Source organism: Rhinopithecus roxellana, chromosome 10, assembly GCF_007565055.1.
Source record: "Rhinopithecus roxellana isolate Shanxi Qingling chromosome 10, ASM756505v1, whole genome shotgun sequence".
Taxonomy (NCBI): domain Eukaryota; kingdom Metazoa; phylum Chordata; class Mammalia; order Primates; family Cercopithecidae; genus Rhinopithecus; species Rhinopithecus roxellana.
The window spans coordinates 79,062,592-79,075,676 of NC_044558.1; the positions used below are offsets into that span (position 1 = coordinate 79,062,592).

The following is a 13,085-nucleotide window of genomic DNA, read 5'->3' on the forward strand; positions in this document are numbered from 1 at the left end:
CTTCTGTTAGCGGTGACAGTTATTACAGAACAATGCCTGGAGAGATGACAACTCAGAGCAATTTCATTGACTTTCCCCTCGACAACTCAGCTCCCACATTAGAGCAGGTGAGGCAGTGCTTAGGAACAACAAAGCAAAATCATGAAGCCAGGACTTCCTGGAGTTTGCTTTCTCACTGGATTTTAATTTTTATTATTATTATTATTATTCTGAGATGGTGTTTCACTGTCGTCACCCAGGCTGGAGTGCAATGGCAGGATCTCAGCTCACTGCGACCTCTGCCTCCTGGGTCCATACTATTCTCCTGCCTCAGCCTCCCGTGTAGCTGGGATTACAGGCACCCGCCACCACGCCGAGCTCATTTTTGTATTTTTAGTAGAGACAGGGTTTCACCATGTTGGCCAGGCTGGTCTCGAACTCCTGACCTCAGGTGCCTTGGCCTCCCAAAGTGCTGGGATTACAGCTGTGACCCACGGTGCCCAGGCTTTTACTAGATTTTTGGAAAATGTCATAGAATGATTCAGGGTTCCAGATTCAATTTACTATAAGGTGAAATAAGCGGGCTGGTTAGCAAGTGGCTGGCTTTTCTTTGGTATGAGGATAAAAAGAGGGTGGCTACTTTCTATGGCTTTCCAAACAGTCTCCGTTTCACTTAGTTCAAAAACACATAATGTTCATATAACAAAGAAATGATACACAGTTGAGGTGATGATATGCTAAGTTGCCTAATTGGATCATTCTGCCATGTATACAGGTATCAAAACATCACATTGTATGCCATAAATATATACAATGACTATTTGTGAATTTTAAATCAAACTATAAAAATTACATTACACTAATGTTCTAAGATGACTTCTGAGACATTCAGCATGTGTTGAGTACTTATACTAAGTCTCTCACTGCTTCTAGTCATTGAAGAGGTTTATACTATAAGTAAACATAATTATTATCATATTCATTTTACAGATCAGGAAACTAAAGTGCAGAAATAAATATTTGTCAAAATCTGCACAAGAAAGAGTTTCGACATAGGGCTAGCACCCAGGGATATCTAGTTTTCAAGGCCCACCCTCTCACGTAGTACACTGCCCTGCCTTCCACTCACTGCAGTTAGGATTCAGGAGCAATAACTGGACACATTCAAGCCAGATTACATCTTTACAGAAAATTCTGCCCATTTTGATTAGTGAAGATTCACACCTTTAGCTATGATGTGGCTCCCAGAATTCCTCCAAGTCAGAGTATAAACAGAGCTAGACATAGTTCAAATAGTTGTGTCATACCAAAAACAAGTTTTAAAGAACACAGAATCGATCAATCAAGTAGAAAATGACACAGTTTTCATTAGGCTAAAAGTAATTAGGTCAATGCAACTCTTAAGCCCCATGGGTGGAAACTTTTAGTTCATAAAAAGTGTTTAGTTCAGATCTGAGCTGAAACAACTTTCAATCTCATCTTCAAGCAGAAAGATGGCAAGGGCTCCTTTACACACCAGTAGAATTAGAACAAATACGTATAAGCAATTAGGACAATCCTGGAATATTTTGGGCACCAAATAAATATCATGGATGCATCTTATGCAGCCAGACAGGATGGCCCAATAATCAAACATCCGAAGGCTCCTAGATGTGGATCCTCTGAATTCACTCTGCAATATGAAATCCTATTATTATTCTTGGCAACAGATCATGCTTTCTGAAAAAGTGTGTCCTAACTGAGATAACATTGAACTTTTCTGTTTAAAGACACCTCAAATGACTGTGTTCAGGAGTCAGTGTTCCCATCAATGGATCTGAAGATCTTCCGAAGCTCCTAGAAATAATAAATGGCGTCTGAAGTTATTTCAAGATGAATCATCCTGGGAAGACTTTGAAGGTTAGTCTGAAATTGTGCATAACAACCCAGAAAAGCTGTGCTTTGCCCAGCTAAAGTGTAGTCCCTGAAAGTCATGACCTGGGCCAGGTAAGCTGCTAGGCCACCCAGAGAAGAAAAATACAGAGCAGGCTATGGGCAGATTTTCTTACCCAAGGCCAGTTTAGACTGAGGAGACACTTGAATAATTGTCCGCTTCGTTCTTTCCTCAAGCCCAGAGGATACTTACTTTTGGAATATTCACTTTACTCCTCACATAGCCATATTTTTCTCACTTAACTCCATCTCTTCTTCTCTTTAAGGCCTGGTAGAAAATGGGCAAATTTTGTAAAATGAGGCAGAAGTGCCTCTAACATTGCCCATATGTGGGAAGATGAAATCTACGGGAGAGAGCTTAGAAGGAGAGAGTCATGGTACCCATTGGGGTTCCTCAATGAGAATGTTGCAGAAGGTGTAAATTGGTGGGCTCAAGGCTGAACACAGCCTAGAGGTATGTTTTCTTGGCATACACATCATTGTTTTTAAAATTGGTTTTCAACAGTCAAAGTTCAGGGGGTTTTATAGCAGGGTCCTGGGTTTCAGGCTACTCTTAAAAGTTTAGAAGATGGGCAATGCTGGGCCTGTGTTTCTGCATAGCAGCAAAGGCCAGGAGCAGAGTAGCAGCTGCTTCCATTAGAGGCAGCATTAGATCTTCAGGACACCACAGTCCCCACCACTTCCAATTGCCTTAGCCTGGTTTCTGACACTCATTTATGTCACTTCTCAGGCTGCTATGGGCATTGGAGTTTGTGCCCCCTATTTTAATACCTTTGGAAAACATGAATAAAAAACACATTTCCACAAATAGACTGGGCACTATAGCAGAAATGCAAAAATTAATCAGACCTACATCCTGTCCCCATATAAAAGTAAAGTGTGGAAGAACATGTATAGTATGTTTCTATTTGGGAAAAAAATAAAAATAAAAACCCCCATCTTCTCTCTCTATAAGCAATGCAGATGCACAGTGCATAAATCCCAAAGATCTCTTAGCATTGGATGCAGTAGATATATCTACACGAGTTGAATTTTTTAATCAAATGCTTATATTAATTTTTAAATAAGAGATCTAATTGTTATGATAGTTTCCAGAGATGGTTATCATAAATATTGTTCTTCTTTCTATGCACATTACACTCAAATCATCAAGAAAGGGAGTCAATTTCTCTTCCCTGGGCTAGCGCTATAACTTACCTTGAACAAGAGAAGGTAGTAACGCGTCACTATGATGATTCCAGTCACAGTCTATAAGAGGTCCAACAGCTTTTGCTTTCTCTCTGGGGAAAACCAGGCACCGTGAGAAAATACGGGTAGTCCCAACTGCATTTGCATAGTTTTTTCCCCTAGTTTTCTATATTAATGATGCTCTCACAAATATCACAAATATTATTGTGCCTGTATGTTTTATTACTTTTTATTTTGTTTGTTTTTGGTGTATTTCTGTTTGTTGTTTTTTGGTTTGTTTTTGCCAGGCTCTCAGTGATGGGGCTGGGGAAGCCCAGGAGAAGGGGGCTGAGTTGTGTGCGTGACAGAACGAGATATCCTGCAATGAGAAGCTGCAGGATCTGGATGCACAGGTGAGCAGGGCTAGAGTGTAACCATCTATCACGATCCAGGGACTGGCAGAGAAAACGCATTCAGTGCTTTAGAGGATGGGCAGTTGCTGTCGCCTTTTCTGCTGGGTGGGCAGGAAAATATAAACTGAGGAAACAATGGGCAGAGAAAAGCACCAGAGGGTGAATGAATGTGCTCTTCTTCTTCACTGAGTACAGTAAATCCGGATTTAAGATGCAAACCAGGCCATTGTGGGAACGCAAGATCCAATGCATTGTTTCAGTAGACAAGCTATGAGTATCAAAAGACTTTCCTGTACGTTTGAGAGATTTCATTCAACACCCATTAAATAAAGACAAAGTTGGCTGAGAGGGTAGATGACAATAATGACCACCTCTATCAATGGAAATTAAATGGTCTTTGATTTACTAATCTTTTTCTCATGTATCTAAAATCTAATTTCACTGGGAAAACTAAGTTAAAACTACTTTAATTCTACCTAAATAAACTAAACTAAAATACAAATCAATTTATAGATAAAATATAAGTAAGTCCTGGGGGGACAAAGAATAACACAGTTATTTGTTTTAGAAAGTTCCCTGCTTATTTCTGTGTGTTGAGTGGGAAAACATACCAAAGCTTAGGCACACAAAACCTTCTTTAGGATCAAAAGTTTCCTTGAAAATGTTCAGAATTTTATTCTTAACCATTAATTATATAACAAAAGTAAAATCAACTTAACCTCTTTAACAAGCACAGAATAAGATCATTGCCAATGCCATGAGGAACCTTCCAGAGCAGTTCTGCCCCTTTGGAGGAAGCCAAGAAGGACTCCATTCATCATCACAGAGGCACTTGGACTGAGGGAGCATAAAGGAGATTGGGCAAGGTTAGAACTTGCAAGGCCTTGTGGTCTATGGTGGGGGACTCGAAGTTGACTCTGTATTGTGTGAGATGTCATTGGAGAGTTCCCAGCATGGAAGCAATATGACTGGTTACTCCTGGCCTCAGCTTCCCCATCTGTAAAATAAAAGACTATGGTGAACTGTATTCATTACTTTCCATCTCTAACATCTGTAATTTCAGGGAGGAGGATGAACTGAATAAGAGCAACATAAAGAGAAAGTAACAGGCTTTATGAATCCAGAACTAAGTTTGCAGAATTGCAAAGAAGGGTGTGTGTGTGTGTGCATGTGTGTGTGAGTACACATATACATGTGCATATATACATATATACACATATGCACATACATGCATACATACATATTTGTCTCAATAAGAACCTGCTTATTAAAATGTTTGTGTCTTTCAGAGGGTGAAGGGTTGGGAGAGGGAGGGGATCAGGAAAAATAACTAACGGGTACTAGGCTTAATACCTGGGCAATAAAATAATCTGTGCAACAAACCCCCATGACACAAGTTTATCTATGTAACAAACTTGCACTTGTACCGCTGAGCTTAAAATAAAAATAAAAAATAAAATGCTTGTGTAATAAAGAAGAATTTTTTAGCACATGTGCAAATTGCAAATAGCTTGGAATGTTCAGATAATCTTAAGTTCAGAGAAAGGCACTGAAAGAAAGTAGTTACCATTCTCATATGACCGTAAATCAGTAATTGTCAATTATTTGAGCCCCAGGACCCCTTTATACTGTTAAATATTATTAATACCTCTTAAGGACTTTTATTTATTGATGGTCCTATCCATCAATATTTATTATATTAGAAATTAAAACAGAAATGCCTTTGATGCCTGTTTTTAAAAATACTAAATCCATTACATGGTAATATAAAGAGTATATTTTTACAGAAATAACTACATTATTCCAAAAACTGAGGGAGGAGAATGAAAGTATTTTGCATGTTTGCTACTCTTGTCTTTGTCCAGCTTAATAGGAAGCAGCTGTGTGTGTATTCATTCTGTTGCAGTGTCTTGTAGCCTCTGAGAAACTCCTCTGCACACTCATGGGAGAAAGAGTAAAAGAGCAAATAGCACCGTGGTATCATTACTAAGAAGGTAGTTTCTGGCAATCATCAGGAATAGAGTATCGGCTTGGTGTCCAGAGTTATTGTGCTCTGCAAATTTCTTAACTTTCTATTCTAATTAAATTAACAAAACATGTTCAAAAATTTATCAAAAATGTACACATTCTTATGTCTACAGAGGCCAGGGAGGAGGATTGCTCGAGTCCAGGAGCTCAAGATCAGCCTGAGTAACATAGGGAGACCCTGTCTCTACTAAAATCATTAAAATATTATCCAGGAGGGGTGGCATGCACCTGTGGTCCCAGTACTCAGGAGGCTGAGGGGGATCAGCTTGAGCCTGGGAGGTCGAGGCTGCAGTGAGCTGTGATCGCACCACTGCGCTCCAGCTTGAGTGACAGTGGGATATCCTTTCTAAAAAAAAAAAAAAAAAATCAACACGACAAATGTCTACAATTGCTCAGTAGATAACATGAGTGCAAGTACACGGTGCAGCAACATGGACCTCTAAACGGGGGATGCTGGTGAACTTGAACATTCATGCCGCCGAAAGGATGCCTGTTACTCAGCTCCCGTAGATGTGCCCATGGGAAATGTGAACTTAGTATTGCCATATTCCAGTATTTCAAAAGAAGCCATGTATTTGTGAGTGTCTGTCTGTGTGTGTGGACTTAGTATCTCTTATTTTCCATAAGTGAGAACAATGGGATAAAAATCATCAAACGACAATTTTTTGCCTCCTAGGCTAAAGAGCTTACATGTATTAATCTTTTGCCTCTTTTGTCTTTTTCTAATTGCAAAAGTAACCCATCTTCATTGAGCCCGGGAATGGAGTCCCAAGGGCTGGGCGCAACATGTGCTCTCCACAGAGCTCCTCTCTCGGCTGATGTTTCAAAAGCCCACGGTAAGACGCTACTGTCTTCTCTTTGTGAAGTCCTGGAGTTATTTCTCAAATGTCTTTGTTGACAGCTGATGAAGTACAAAATAAACCCAGGCCTATTTGGAAGTAAGCAGGAATTAGCATATCAGCAGCTGTGGCGTCTCTTCAGACACATAGCAACAGGGATGTCTGCTGAAAAAGCCAAGGTAGAGAAAAGACCTTTGCAGAATTGTGAGTTCACTTCCAGCAGGCTAGAGTGCAAAAGAGGCCATTGATTCTTGTAGAAGTACTTTTGAGGGAGGAGAAATGGTGGTGGTTTTAATTAAAATAGAATATTTGCTTATGGTTAAAAAACATGACCCTGAGGTATTTTAAAAAGTTTTCCCTGCAAAGGAGGAAAATTTCTTCATTTTAATCTTTTCTTTTTTTCCCTCGCTGCTCTAAGGTAACTGTGCATTTTCACAGTCATATGTAAAGTGGGATTAGTAAAAGCATCCTCTATTTTATAAGGTCATTAGAATATAAGCCCAAACAAGAAGGGGAAATGTGAGAATTAATTTTTTTTCGGGGCTTTCATCCTACCATTGGGAGCCCACTGAGGTGGTGTTTTGGAAACCCAGGGAGGACTGACCTCAGTGCCCATAATTAGAAATGAAATGCCACGTTGCTGACTCTCTAGAGAAGCAAAGGATGCAATTATTTACACACCTAGGACACATGTGCTTTATCCTCTCAGCAGGCCAGGGGGAAATTCCCTGCAGAAAGATTTTTATCTATCAAAATTGTATGCCAGTCGTGGATACAATGAAGATGGTAAGAGCAATATATTTTTCTCTCTCTCTGAGTCTCGCTTTCTCTCTCTTCCATGTCCTATTACAATTACTTCCCAACAGATAATCTTGTTACACATTTCAGATCTCTGAGTCTTGCAGCCTATTATTAAGGTTTCACAATACTCAAGCTAAAATTAAGTAATGGAGACTCAGAGAGTTGAGCTCCAAGGTGGAGGAGCAGAACTGGACACTGCCAACAAGCCTTTGCTCTTAACTATCGGCTTCCATGGGGTCAGATGTAGGATGTCACTGGAGCCAAGACAGGTCAAAACAGAGACCTGTAGCAGAGCACTCCAGAGAGCAGCCAAGGCCCTGGGGTGAGTGCATAGAGGCGGGAGATGAGGAGCAAAAGGAGATAAAGGCAAAGGTACACATTGTGGAACATTTGGAAATCACAGATAAGGAGAAGGAAGAAAAGACAAACTGTCAGCTGTTCTAACAGTTGGAGACAGCCTCTGTTATGATTTGGATGCAAATCTTCCAGTCTTTTGGAGTCAAGAAAATAATTCTGTTGTAAACAATAGTTGATAACACATTTGTTCTTTAATATCATGTATATCTTTTTCTATTAGTATTTTTCAGCAGTACCTTCTTTTTAGTGGCTGGCTAATATTATATCATATAAATGAGCTATGTTTTATATACATCAGGAACCATGAACTTAAATACTTCAATATTCAGACATGTGATGGAAATGATTGAAGTAATGATTAAGTATAGATCAATAGAGTGATGGGTACTGGGATAAACAGGAAAATGCTTATACAGTCTAAGGAAAGCAATTCCTATTTTACCGTGGCCAATTTCTGTCATGCTAAGGTGCAGTGTTTATGGATGTTCTGGTGTTTCGAGGGAACCCAACATTCCAGGTTTTATTTTAAAAGCGTATTTATAAATATTGGCAAGTGAATGAACTTAAAAAAAAAATCACTGAGTTGGCCACAGAAAAAATGCCTCTAGGCTGCGTTGTCCTCCTAACTTCCAGTTTGCAACCCTCGTATGAATTTAACTCAAATTTAATTATTTCATGAATTTTAGACACTTCGTTTGTTTCCAATTTTTATTATTTTAAGCAATGTAAAAATGAGAATATTTGAGCTGAAATATGTGAATAAAATCTTAAGGTTAATATCAAAAATATAAGACAGCTAGATTAAAGGTTATATATTGTTCAAGTTTTTAAAATATATTGCAAAACTGCCTTAGGAAAAGTTTGACTACTATACAATCTCCCCATGTTATGATTTGGCTGTGTCCCCACCCAAATCTCATCTTGAATTGTAGCTCCTGTAATCCCCATGTGTCCTGGGAGGGACCTAGTGTGAGGTAATTGATTCATGAGAGCGGATTTTTCCCATGCCGTTCCTGTGACAGTGAATAAGTGTCTCACAATCTGATGGTTTCATAAATGGCAGTTCCCCTGCACAGACTGTCTCGCCTGCTGCCATGTAAGACATGCCTTTGCTTCTCCTTTGCCTTCCACCATGATTGTGAGGCCTCCCCAGCTATGTGGAACTGGTGGGTCAATTAAACCTCTTTCCTTTATAAATTACCCAGTCTTGTGTATGTCTTTATTAGGGACATGAGAAAAGACTAATGCACCCCAGCAGTTTGTACTACTAATCAATGTATTTTTCAAGCTTGCATTATTATTCTGTACATAAAATTATATATCTAATTTTAAAATATTATGAGTATAAGTGTATCTTTAATGTGTTCTGTTATTGGAAAGGTTGAGGTTTATTTTTCAGTTCTATTTCTTCTTTGATAAAGAAGAAATACCTACTCACATTTTAAACTTTGTTTTGTTTGTTTCTTTTTCATTTCTAAGAGTTCTTTACATATTTAGGATATTATTGAAAGATTACTATTCTATACCATATTTGAAAATACCTAAAATCCCATCTTAACACAGATTTAATATTTAACCATATGCACACACTATTTCTCAAAATGATTTTCTTTTTATTGAAAATGTTCCAAGATTTGAAATGCATGACATTTTATTCAAAAATTAAAGCCTGCAATTCGAGAATCAGGCCATCTGTAGATGATCAGAGATGCTCTTACATGCAACATTGCTACTTGTACAAAGTGAATATATCTCATTTCAGTGATAAGAAAAAACAAGGTCACAGGGATAAAACGGAAGCATGAGGAAAATACAAAATCAGATTAAAATCTTCCTTTCCCCAGGGCACAACTGAGCCTTCCTCACCCTGAAATTACTTTGTGGAGCCCAATGGTGTCACACACATATCTAGTCTGGGATGCCTGTCACTGAAGAGCTGTTGCTAAGTCATCTAAGAGTTTAGGGTAAATTTTTCCATCAGGACTCTGTGAGAGTTCACGGTTCAGCCTCGTAGACTTTCCTGTCCTTGGTTGACACCTCTGGATCCCCCTGTGATTTCCAAAGGCCAGGTCCAAACGCTCCTAGGCTCACAGGCTTGGTGCATCTCATGCCTTGACTACCCAGGCTCTTTTGCATAGGAATTCACTCTCTATCTTTTGCAAAAACCCTTCCCAAACTTTAGCTGAGACCCTCTTCCAAAGTGGAACCTGCAACACCAGGTATCATGGCACCACTCACTTTTATTTATTTCCTGTGCATTGGGGTTGGTGTATAATATCATTATCACGAGGAGGGGATCTTTTAAGTGAAGCTGATGTAGACGTAACTACTCATCCTGAGGTATCTTCACCCACCAGGTTAGACTCAACTAACATACTTGTATCCGGTAAATTTTGTCCTTAGAAGGGTGTAGTCTCCCCAATATTGCTTCTTTATTTTCTTGCCTGTATTTTCATATCATTTCTCACTAAGATGTCTTCCCCTAAACCTACTAATGTAATACACTCTATTTAAAATTATACTAGGTTTCTTATATTACCACATACTAATGCCTCTAAAGCCCTTTAAACAAATAAAACATTCGCTAATAGCCTACCTTCACTAAGTAGATTTCCCTTCGGGTCTATATTATCCAACTTTGTACACCACTATTTCTCCATTTTACACTTGAGCAATATCCAAATAAACATGATGTAGAAAGAATTGAGATCAACCTGTGACACACAGAAAGGGCCATGCCTGCATTTGATGTTTCTATGCCATGCTGTTTCATAGTTTTACTCCTTCACTCACAGATTGCCTTTTCTGGAAAATCTCTATATTTTCTGCCTGACGTTCTTCATAATCTAACTTGGTTCTCATTCTTTCTGGAAGTTTTATCTGAACTCCAAGCTGAGCTAGGTACCCCTCTTCCAAATCTGCATAGTACCCTTTATATAAACCTAATGTATGCATCTGTCAATGTTTCTGAATTTGCTTTATGTAAACTATAAGCTTGCGGAAAGGTGTTGAGTGTCATGTATCCTTTATCTCCGTGTCCATCAAAGCACATGGAACATAATAAATCTTTGGACTAAACCAAGGGGATTCATTAGGATCATTTTTGAAAGCTCCTTCACCTCTGATGTTTTATTCTACCTATCGGATAAATGACCAGAGAAAGAACTATTATTCTTAGTTTAAGTTGTATAGAATGTCAGGCTTCTCGCTCAAGCTCTATTCACAGTATAGTCAATAGAATCTTCTTGTGATTTATTGAATCTGCTTAGCTCGTGTGAACATAATTCATCACTACAAGCCCAGAGAGCTCCGACCTTCCATCAGATTTGGGAATTGTGCCACCATGGATGTATCGTTACTATTTTAGAATCTGGTAACAAACATTTCTGCCACCTATACAGTAGCCTCGGGCCGAAACAGAGAAACTATATTTCTGGATTGTGTCCTGGAAAAACAGCCATTTCTATATTACTGGTTTGGGCTTTTGAGAAGGATGTGGAAAGACATATTTTGGATTAGTCAGGGTGTTTATCCCTAACTACCAATACACACTAAATTCATAGTAGTACCTGTAGCTTGGTGCTGGCAACTGTGTTCTGCCTTGTAACTGCAGACATAGAGCAAGTGGCTTCTGGGTCTTTGTAGCAAGGGAAAAGAGAGAGAGACAAAAAAGTACACCAGCTTTTAAATACCTCATTCCAGAAGTGGTAGGTGTCACTTGCTCTCCCAGAGTGAGTCACGTGACCCCCAGTTTAGCTGTGGGTGAATCTGAGAAATACAGATCTCATTGATATGTGTATGTTTCTATCCCTGCCACACATTTCCAGATATTGAGACGTTATAAAACACATTCTAATGTTTTTTTGTCTGTTTGTTTGTTTTGAGACAGGATCTTGCCCTATTGCCCAGGCTGAGTACAATGTTGTGATTACAGCTCACTGCAACCATTACCTCTTGGGCTCAAATGATCCTCCCGTCTCAACCTCCTGAGTAGATGGAACCACAGGCATGCACTGCTCTGCCAGGCTACTTTTTAATATGTTTTTTTAGAGACAGGGTCTTACTATGTTGCTCAGGCTGGTCTTGAACTCCTGGGCTCAAGCAATCCTCCTGCCTCGGCCTCCCAAAGTGCTGGGATTACAGGTGTGAGCCTCCACACTCGGCAATCATATGAATTCTAACATCTCACCTGGAATAAATCTTGTGCCTGGAGAAGAAATCCCTTTCAGTCTTCTAGATTCTAGAATCTAGAGTTTGAGAACTTGATTTTCTCTCATTTATACAGTAGCCTCTGGCTTCAGACACAGGAATTTTTGCACTTCAAGTTATTAATTATTTCAAGCACAGTAAAACAAAAAAGATGTTTGTATGAGGAAGTAGATTGAGACAGAGCTTATGGTGGAACAATTTTATCCTCTCTCTTTGCTTATTTTGGGTCTTTTGACTGGATCTCTTCCTCTAATAGGCTTTTAATGACTGCTCCACCTGATATCTGGGTGCGAGTCCCTGTGCTCACTGCCTTAATTTCCTGGAAGACAAATCCATTAAGCCCCAGGCCTTGCTGACCTTGCCTTGTTGCCTGTCTTATCCTGACAACTAGTATTTCATTAACGCACTTGGAGAGGGCTCACCCCAATTTGTTTCTCCAGATGTTTTGGTCATCCTACGTCAGAATAAGATAAATTTTGCCTTCAAGCAGCCCCGTAGTTTAATGCCAGATGATGTGAAGCCTTGTTACAGACATCGAGGACTGCTCCCGGTGCGGGGGACCTCTGTTACTGAGCTTCCCAGGTTTATTTAGAATTGTGATCCTTAATGACTACAGGAAGCCTCATTTGTTGTTTAATACTCCGAGTTCATGATGAAGGTGCATAAATCAACAGGTACCGAGGGTCATTGTGACCCAGGTGGAGGCTTTGCAATCTCCTGCAGTGTCCTGCAATATCAGGGCATGGAATTGGCCCATGCTGAACGAGTGCTGAGGTGAACTGTGCTCCTGCTGGAAAATACGAGCCTCTTCTCAGTTCACGTGGTCTGAGGGGATAAACCATGCCTGCTTTATTAGCATGTTTACTGAGCGCCTGGCAAAGTGCATGGCACATAAGTGGGATTCAATAATGAATGTGTCCATGCATAAATGAAAGCCCCTGTGATGAGAAGAAAAAATATATGTTGTTGGTTTTGCTTTTTTCTACCTTCTTAGATATTAACAATTCAAAATACTCAATAAATTTTAATGGGGATGTCAATGCGTTGCTCCCAAACCAATAGGGAAACACTTCTAGTCTAAGCTGCACCATTTTCTAAGCACCCCCCGACCCCCACCATTTCACAGACCTTGGTCAAAGTGAAACATTCCACAGGGGTTCGGGCTATAACAGCTTGCCCAACTGCCTGACTTTGTCACATTCTGGAGGGGAAAAAGTCCAAGGAACATCACCTTCTGTCAGAACAGGGGCCAAACCGCCTCATCATGGGCACTCGTTATCAACATTTTTCCAGGCAGCAGACCATGCCCCTTCCTCTCCGAGAGCCCTCTCATCCAGGCCTATAACTGCCCCAGCCTGTA

General features: G+C 39.8%; 1 long non-coding RNA gene across 1 annotated transcript; it reads right to left on the bottom strand.

The window, feature by feature from the left end:
• Window positions 1–4,136: 4,136 nt before the first annotated feature.
• LOC115900094 lies at window positions 4,137–12,204 on the bottom strand. The gene is made up of 3 exons (XR_004059775.1): window positions 12,148–12,204; window positions 11,086–11,153; window positions 4,137–4,488 (listed from the first exon to the last, which is right to left on the bottom strand). It is a non-coding gene; the product is annotated as an uncharacterized LOC115900094 (long non-coding RNA).
• Window positions 12,205–13,085: the final 881 nt, after the last annotated feature.